This window comes from Globicephala melas, chromosome 12, assembly GCF_963455315.2.
Source record: "Globicephala melas chromosome 12, mGloMel1.2, whole genome shotgun sequence".
NCBI classification, from domain to species: domain Eukaryota; kingdom Metazoa; phylum Chordata; class Mammalia; order Artiodactyla; family Delphinidae; genus Globicephala; species Globicephala melas.
In genome coordinates, this window is record NC_083325.1 from 17,903,881 (window position 1) to 17,912,864 (window position 8,984).

General features: G+C 31.8%; 1 pseudogene; it reads left to right on the top strand.

The window, feature by feature from the left end:
• The first annotated feature begins 7,477 nt into the window (after positions 1-7,477).
• On the top strand, positions 7,478-7,820 carry LOC115842554 (cytochrome c-like; annotated as a pseudogene).
• Positions 7,821-8,984: the final 1,164 nt, after the last annotated feature.

Sequence of the window (8,984 nt, forward strand, 5' to 3'; positions counted from 1 at the left end):
TTTAACAAGGGAGCCAAGAGTACTCAGTGGAGAAAATACAGTCTTTTCAACAAATAGTGCTGGGAATAATAGGATATTCATATATAAAAGAGTAAAATGGTATTCATATCTTACACCACTCACAAAAATTATCTCAAAATGAGTTAAAGATTTAAATGTAAGACCTGAATCCATGAAACTTCTAAATAAAAGCATAAGAATAAAGTTCTTTGACATGGATCTTGCTAATGATTTTTTGGATATGACACCTAAAGCACAACAACAAAATAAAAAATAAACAAGTGGGACTACATCAAACTAAAAACTTCTGCCCAGCAAAAGAAACCATCAATAAAGGGAAAAAAAAACAACCTACAGAATGGGAAAAAAATATATATATATATTTGCAAACCATATATCTGATACCGGGTTAATATCCAAAATATATAAAGATGTTATACAACACAATAGCTAGATAACAAATAACCCAGTTAAAAAATGGGCAAAATATTTGAATAGATATTTCTCCAAAGAAGATACACTAAAGGCCAACAAGTACATGAAAAGATGTTTAACATTGGTAGTCATTAGGGAAATGCAGATTAAAATCACAATGAGATATCATCTCACTCCTTTTAGAATGGTCAACATCAAAAAGACAAGACATAACAAATCCTATTGTTGATGCTGAGAAAAGGGAACAATTGTGCACTGTTGGGCAGAATATAAATTGGTACAGCCACTACCTAAAACAGTTTTGAAGAGTCTCAAAAAATTAAAAATACAATTACAATATGATTCAGCAATTCCATATCTGGGAATATAGCCAAAGGATATGAAAACACTAACTGGCAAAGGTAGCTGCATCCTACTATTCATAGCAGCATCATTTTAAATAGCCAAGACATGGAAACAAACTAAATGCCCATTGACTGTTGAATGGATAAATAACTGTGGTAGATAGATAGATAGATAAATAGATGATAGATAGATAAAATATTATTCTGCCTTAAAAATTAGATAGAAAATCCAATCTTTTGTGACAACATGATGGAACTGGAAGGCATGCTCAGTGAAATTGACCAGGCAGAGAAAGACAAATGCTGTATGATCTCATTTATATTGGGCGTCTTGGGAACCTTAAGAAAAAAAAAACAAAAAAACAATAGACTTGTGATTACTGGAAACTGAAAAAAGAATTGGGGCAGAGGGTATTGGAGAAAGGTGGTCAAAAGTTACAAACTTCCAGTTATATGATAAACAAGTACTAGGGATGTAATGTACAACATGATGACCATTGGTGACACTGATATATGATATGTAGGAGAGTTGTTAAGAGCATAAATACTAAGAGTTTTCATCACAAGGATTTTTTTTTCCTTTTTTTTCTTCTTTATTTTTTATTATATCTATATGAGAAGGTTGAATGTTAGCTGAACCTATTGTGGAAATTATTTCACAGTATATATAAATTTATTTAGTGATGTATACCAATTATTCTCAATATAAATGGAAAAAAAAACAATCGCAATAAGTATAAGAGAGTCAGAGACATTGTGGCTATTAATCCAACTATATAAAATATCACATTACATGTGAAAATATACCAAGTAAAAGAGACTGTGAGAGTAGAATAATAAAATAATATCTAACCATGTATTGTCTACAAGAAAACAACTTTAATTATAAAAACAAAAACACAGATAGATTAAAAATAAAGAAAATGAGCAATATGTACCATGTTAACACTAAAAAAAATGGAGTCGCTATATTAATTTCAAAAAAAAATCAGTATGTAGCTAATATTAGAGAATGAAAATACATGAGGCAAAAACTGATGGAAGTGAAAAGAGAAAAAGACAAAACCATTTTATGGTTGGAGACTTCTACACCCATTGAACAGAAAAAGGACATTAGGTATAAATTAAGGAAATCTGATTAGTTTATACACGTTAGTTAATAACAATGTATCATAATGAAATATACATACCATATCATATAAATGTATAATATTAATAATAGACACTCTGTGCATGTCAGGTGTATATATAACACTGTACTATGTTCTCATTTTTCTGAAAATCTAAAACTAATCTAAAAAGTAAAGTCTATTAATACAAATTGGTATTGGGAAACAAAGTGAAAACTTATGAACACTTTGGTACATGTACTTCAAATTGTATTAAAATAACATATAGACTTGATAAACTCTTAACTCTCATATCACAGCTTTCTACAAGGGAAACCTGTTAAATTTTTCAATATTCTGTTCTCCACTGCTATCAACTCTCATATTTAGATAAACCCTCTAATAGTCTAGCCCTATATTTCAATGTAATTAATATTCTTTTGTTTTTTTCTATGTGAAAAAAAAGTTCTAGGTACTTGAAGAGTTTAAGTTATTCTTGATATTTCAGGAATGGCTAAGCTTTTTTTTTTTCATTAAATTCATCCTTCAGTCATACTCTTAAATCTCAGTTTTTTGGTCTCCAAAAGTCCAATATCTCTTATGTTGTCATGTCATAGGCAAAATTCTGTGAAAACTCTAAACAAAATTCTGATAGGACCATGTTTTCACAATGTGAAAGTCATAGTTCAATACATTGGCCCTACAGTGCAGGCAATGTAGCTGTTGGTTTGGAATACGGGAAAACTATTCAATTTTCATTAGTCTAGAATTTGGCTAGAGAGGCAATTTTATTTTTCCTAACAGCAAGATGCAGATTTTGATGCATTTCCTTATGTGACTATTTGTTGTAATTGTGAAAACAAATGAATTGTTTTATTGGTAACAAATAAATGACTTGGTAATAATTTCCCTTCCTTACATGAACATAACAAAGTGCCATGGCACATGCTTGTAAGTCAGAGGATAGATGGGTGAGACAGAACATTAAAATAATCATAAATGTGAGGTAGTTTCACATTTTTAGATTGCATGTTCACTGATTAAGTATGTTGACACAAGATTGAAATAGCTCAGGATTTACTACATTTACACTAGGCAATCTGTATTTGCAAAGCCTAGGCAGAAGTTAACATAAACATAATGCTAAACACAAAGTATTAGATGATTAATAATTAATTTACAGTGACTTAGTTTTCTCCTATAATATACTTTAGTATTATTTATTAAAATATGATTATGTCGGTATTTTCACTAAGAAATATATGCTCCTACAACTCTGTCACAATAGGCTTCTTCTTGATTTCTGTTATCTTCATATAAAAACATTGTTTTCATCTCACAGAATTTTCTTTTTGTCACTCGTTTATCATGAGCAATAACATTATTCTCAACATCAAGGCAGAGATTCTTTGATATAATAGGTACTAATTGTTCTTAACTTTTTGTGGAACTTTATAATAAATGTTATAAATTTAAGACACTTCAAAATAACTTTGGATGCTTGCAGACTAGATAGTTTAAAGAAAACATATTGCCAAAAAAAGACTAAAAATTGGGAAAAAATAAACCATCAGTTTGAAAACACAGAACATAATACTATAGTGAATAATTACCCAGATAAGATCTAAATAACTTATTGTTCAGAGAGGAAATCATAATGAAATTAAGTAAATATTTTGCAATGAATGATAATAAAAATGTTATAAAGTGTTTTGGACATATTTAAAGCAGTGATGACACAATATAGCCTGATATATATATATATGTTAACAAACAAGACAGAAAAATAATGGTTGAAGACTCTAACACAAGAAATTGTATAAATATAGCAAAATAAATCAAAAGAAGACATAAAAAGGAAAATAACAGATATAAGGGTACAAATTAATGAAACAGAAAACGTGCAATATAGAGAGTCAACTAACAAAATGTTGATTGTTTGACAATTCAACTAACCAGCATGCAAAACTGATGAACATAAAGAAGAGAAAAACACAGTTGACCAATAACAGAAAGAAAAAAGATGTCATTATTACAAATCCTGGATGTTTAATATGATATTAAAATGAAAAGATAGTATTATAGCAATTTTATATTGATAAATTTAAAAAGAACAAATTGACAAATTACTAAGAAGACAGAACTGCAAAAATTGGACAAGCTAAAATAATATTAAATATAAATATTCCCATAGCTATCATATCACCCTACAAAGAAGAGTTTGGGAACAGAAGACTTCACCTGCAATGTACATAAAAAATTTAATGATCTCATGTCAAACTGTCGTTTCTCACGTTCATAAATTAGAACTCAATTATATTTCTATTTATCAGTAATAAAAACATTCAAGAGAGTGAAAAAGACAGAAACATTAGAGAACTATAAAAAATAATATAAAAATATGATTGAGCAATATTACAGTACTTGGAAAGAAGACACTGTGCTCAACGGAGATGATCCATCCACAAAGAACTCATATCCAAAATACATGTAATTTCCATAAACCCATAAGAAATAAGACTGACCATGTTATAGAAAAACATAAGCAAGCAACTCAAACAGGTATTTCATGTTTTGATAGTGAATCAAATGATCTCCACTCCATACAGAAAACAAACAAAAACAGACTGAAATGTGCTGAACCGTATTAATAATCAGGAAATGCAAATTAAGACCACAATGTAAAAATATGTTCCCCATGTAAAAATGGTTACAATTAAATATTATACATACAGACATATAGGTTAGAATGAGGAGAAATTGGAACACTCATTTATTCTAAATTGTTACAGAACTTTGAAAATTGCTTAGCATCATCTACCAAAATTGAACATAAGGAAGCATACTACTTGACCATACAATTTTATTCCTAGGAAAGTACCTAACAAAAATATGTGTGTGTTGACTGTGAGCTTGTGTGTGGATGAGCACAAAGAGAAAAATAAGCTGTGGCTACATGTACTGCAGGGATGAATAATGCAAACATAAAAATGAGTGAAGGTAGCCAGATAACAAATGATAGAGAAAGTAATTTAAATTTATGTAAATACCAAAGATAAAGATGAGCTCTAGTGTTTAGAGATACATACTTGAGTAGTAAGGTGAAAGAGAAAAGTCAAGGAAATTACCATAAACCTAAGGATAGCGTTATGTTGGGAAAATAGAGTGTTGTGATTAGAAAGGGGTATGTGGAGGGCTTTTGAGTACTATAGTACACTAAGTTTTGACCCATTTTTTGGTTACAGCAATTTCACTTTATAATTAATTACTAAACAGTACATTGTAGTTTATGTTCTTGTATTTAACATTTGTAAACATTTAAAAATGATGTAAGTGTTCAGCTCTAGGAAACTGAGTTTCTGTATGAAATGTATACAATGCTAACTTTATGTTTGCCATTATTTCTAAGAGCTGTAGATTGTAAATACCAGTTAGAGATACTGATTTAGTATTTTCACATTTATATCAACTTATACTGTTACACATGTGAAGTGATATGATTTATCCCTACTTTAAAATGACAATGACAAAGCTCACATGCATATCAAACAATTATGCCAAATTTAGCAGTTAGTAAGTATAATGGATCATGGATTCTGTTATTTTTCCATTTGCAACATGTTGCTTTATGTAGTAGATTAGAAATATATCCCTCATATAATTTTGGGAACCTAAGAGGACTAGTAGTGTTTAAATTTATTTTCAAATGATTAAATGGAAATTCCCTATGGATTCTGATTAAAGAACTGCTATCAAAACAATAAGATGCTTAGTCTTTCTTTCCATTTCTGGGCTCTGCAGTTATTCCTAGAAACTTTTTAAAACATGGGTAATATCACAGGCTAGTGGTCCTTTTATGGTGATCACTGGACCTACAGCATTATTTGGAAGTGTTTGAAATGTAAATTCTCAAGTTCCCCTCCAGTCCTACTGAGTCATAAGCTCCCAGTGGGACAGGGGAAGGGAGCAGAAGAACCAAGCAATCTGTGTTTCAACAAGTCCTCCAGGTTATTCTGTCACATGTCGAAGTTTGAGAACCACTGTTGGAGATCGAGAGCTCATATGATGCTGTTCACATGTGTTTGACAATTGTTATTTTTTTCCTTAATCTCTTTGCAATCCATGGATGTAAGCGGCAATGCTGATATTTGGAACTCTCTGAAAGGAAATGTCAGTGCCTTCATATTCCAACTAATCTACAATTCTTATGAACTAAGATTTCCATAATTAAATGCTAGCATTTAAATATCAAATTCATCTGAGGCTTGAGGTCTTCTTCCAAGTGTACTTGCTGTTGGCAGAATTCGTTTCCTTCTCATGCTTTCAACATGGCTCTTTCCATCTCTTAGCCAGCAATGATATAGCGTCCTTCTTATGCTTGGAATCTCTGATTACTCTTCTGCTTTCTTCTTCTGTTTTAAGGACTCATATGATTACTTGATACCATCTGGATAATTCAGGAGAGTCTCCCTTTTTTAAGGCTAGTTGAATAGCAATGTTGATTACATCTGCAAAGTTCCTTTTGCCACATAATGTAACAAATTTTGGTGTAACATTAGGGAACAAAGAACATGCTTGCCATAATTCTGTCAATCACAGAGTTAAAATTCAGACATTATATTAACCCAAACTAATGTAGTCGACACCTGTAACTGAGTATTTTAATGCCTTTCTATATTTGAGAAATTTCCTTTCTAAACTAATATTAGTTGGTGGTAAAGTCATCCTTTGTCTATAGACTCAAAAGTTTTGGATAATTATTTCCCTTGCAGCAAAAATGTTGTACCAGGACTTAGGATGCACCATCTAGACGCACCTGCCCTTGGAAGGCATTGATGCAAAGATGCAAGAATGATCAGGACTCATCCCAATTAGAAGTTTTGGATGTGATTCTGTGGACTACCCAACATCATTTAAGTAAATTCCTTTTCTGCTGACTTCAGCCAAGGCATATTGGAAAATAATTTCTCATAGATGTCTCATGTTCCTGCACATATTAACTGCCCTTTGTTCTTGACTGTTAACAATATCTCTATATCAAGTAGCCTTGGAAGGTAGACAATGGCAGGTTTTCTTATAGGCCTTGAAAGACAAAGATAGTGTTTCCCTGTGGAGCAAAGAGCAAGTGTACTCATAGCTTTGGAAAATAGAGACAATGTCTACTTCCATAGCAAAGGCTGACATAATTAGTGCTTATTATAAATCTTATGACCCCCCCCCCACACACACACAGATGGTGGGATGTATTTCCAAAAGTAGACAAGAGTAGTCATTTTTTTCCTTTAAAAAATTTGAAGCAAATATTGACAATATGTTAAAATCAAACTACCAAAGCTAAGTAATAAATACAAATGTATGTGATTTATTAAACTTTAAATTATTTTTATGCTTCAAATTATAAAGAAAAAATTGACTTCTAATTTTTTTTTAGTGTAGAGCTATAACACCATAAATTTTAGGTGTATGTTAGAACGATTTATTTAAGAAGATCATTCTGGCATTTTCACCCGTACATAGGTGCGGACCGGCGTGTCCTTGGGATTAGAGAGCGGGACTTTTGGCTTGCAAGCGGGAATGGCTTAGGTCGTACACGGAGAAAGAACGATTTAAAAATGGGTGATGTTGAGAAGGGCAAGAAGATTTTTGTTCAGAAGTGTGCCCAGTGCCATACTGTGGAAAAGGGAGGCAAGCACAAGCCTGGGCCAAATCTCCATGGTCTGTTTGGGTGAAAGACAGGTCAGGCAGTCGGATTCTCTTACACAGATGCCAACAAGAACAAAGGCATCACCTGGGGAGAGGAGACACTGATGGAGTATTTGGAGAATCCCAAGAAGTACATCCCTGGAACAAAAATGATCTTCGCTGGCAATAAGGAGAAGGGAGAAAGGGCAGACTTGATAGCTTATCTCAAAAAAGCTACTAATGAGTAATAGTTGGCCACTGCCTTATTTATTATGAAACAAATGTCTCATGACTTTTTACGTGTACCATATTTAAATTGATCTCATACACTAGAATTCAGATCATGAATAGCTGATGTAATATTTCTGTCCGGATTTAAATAAGATTGGCTTGTGGCTAAATGAATATGGTCAGCTTTTGGAATTTTGATAGTAATTCTGGTTCAGCAAGTACTGTCACTGTTTTCCCCTTCTAAGGAGATGATTAAACTTGAATAAGGAATGTTAATCTTTTCAGGGATATGGTAAATGCCTTCTCAAACCCTATAGGAGATTGGTTTTATATTTAGATTTCTATAACTGGTTATATTAATATATTTAAATATTGAGAAGCTCCCTTCACTGTCTCATAGACCAGCAAGATTCACCTGTGTTTCAAGTTGTGTTCATTCACCTGTTAAGGCTAGGGCTGAAGATACATTGACAATGTCCACTTTATCTTTTTGGTCTTAAATATGCCAATTTAATTAAAATTCTCCATCTAAAACATTGCGTTTTACTTAATGAAGGGCATTTTAGTGTGGTTTTGTATAGCATCAGATAAAGAATATTTAGTACTTCTCACATTTTATAGATGATCTTTTTAAATTTTTTTTTAATAGATGATCTTTAAGATCAGGTGTTTTTAAAATTCACCGTGACATGATAGGTTGGGAAACTTGCTTGTGAATTCTTTACAAAGTCAGACTAAGTTATAATTCAGGATTGACTTTTAAACAGGTATTCAGAAACACAACTATAGAACTACTGTAGATGTGTGATTGGTAATGATGCTTTTGCCAACTCAGAAGGGTTAAGGTCGAGGAGCTCTATCATTAGCACAGATTTGTAAATTATCTGATCATAAGGCTTGAGAATTAAAAACAAAGTCTCAGATTAAAAAAAAAAAAGAAGATCATTTCAACTTAGCACAATAAATTCACAAAGATATTCATAAGTAATTAAAATATCTATAATTTAAAATTTTATATTGTCTATAAAGAAATTAGAAATCTAGTTTTTTTTAATTTTTTTTATTTTTGGGGAGGAGGGTGGGATCCCTAATCCCAGCATTATTCAAGGGCCAACTGTATACGGGAAGTGAAATATCAAGGGATCTTGGAAATATTTTTCCCAAAGGCAAAGACCAGAGAAAG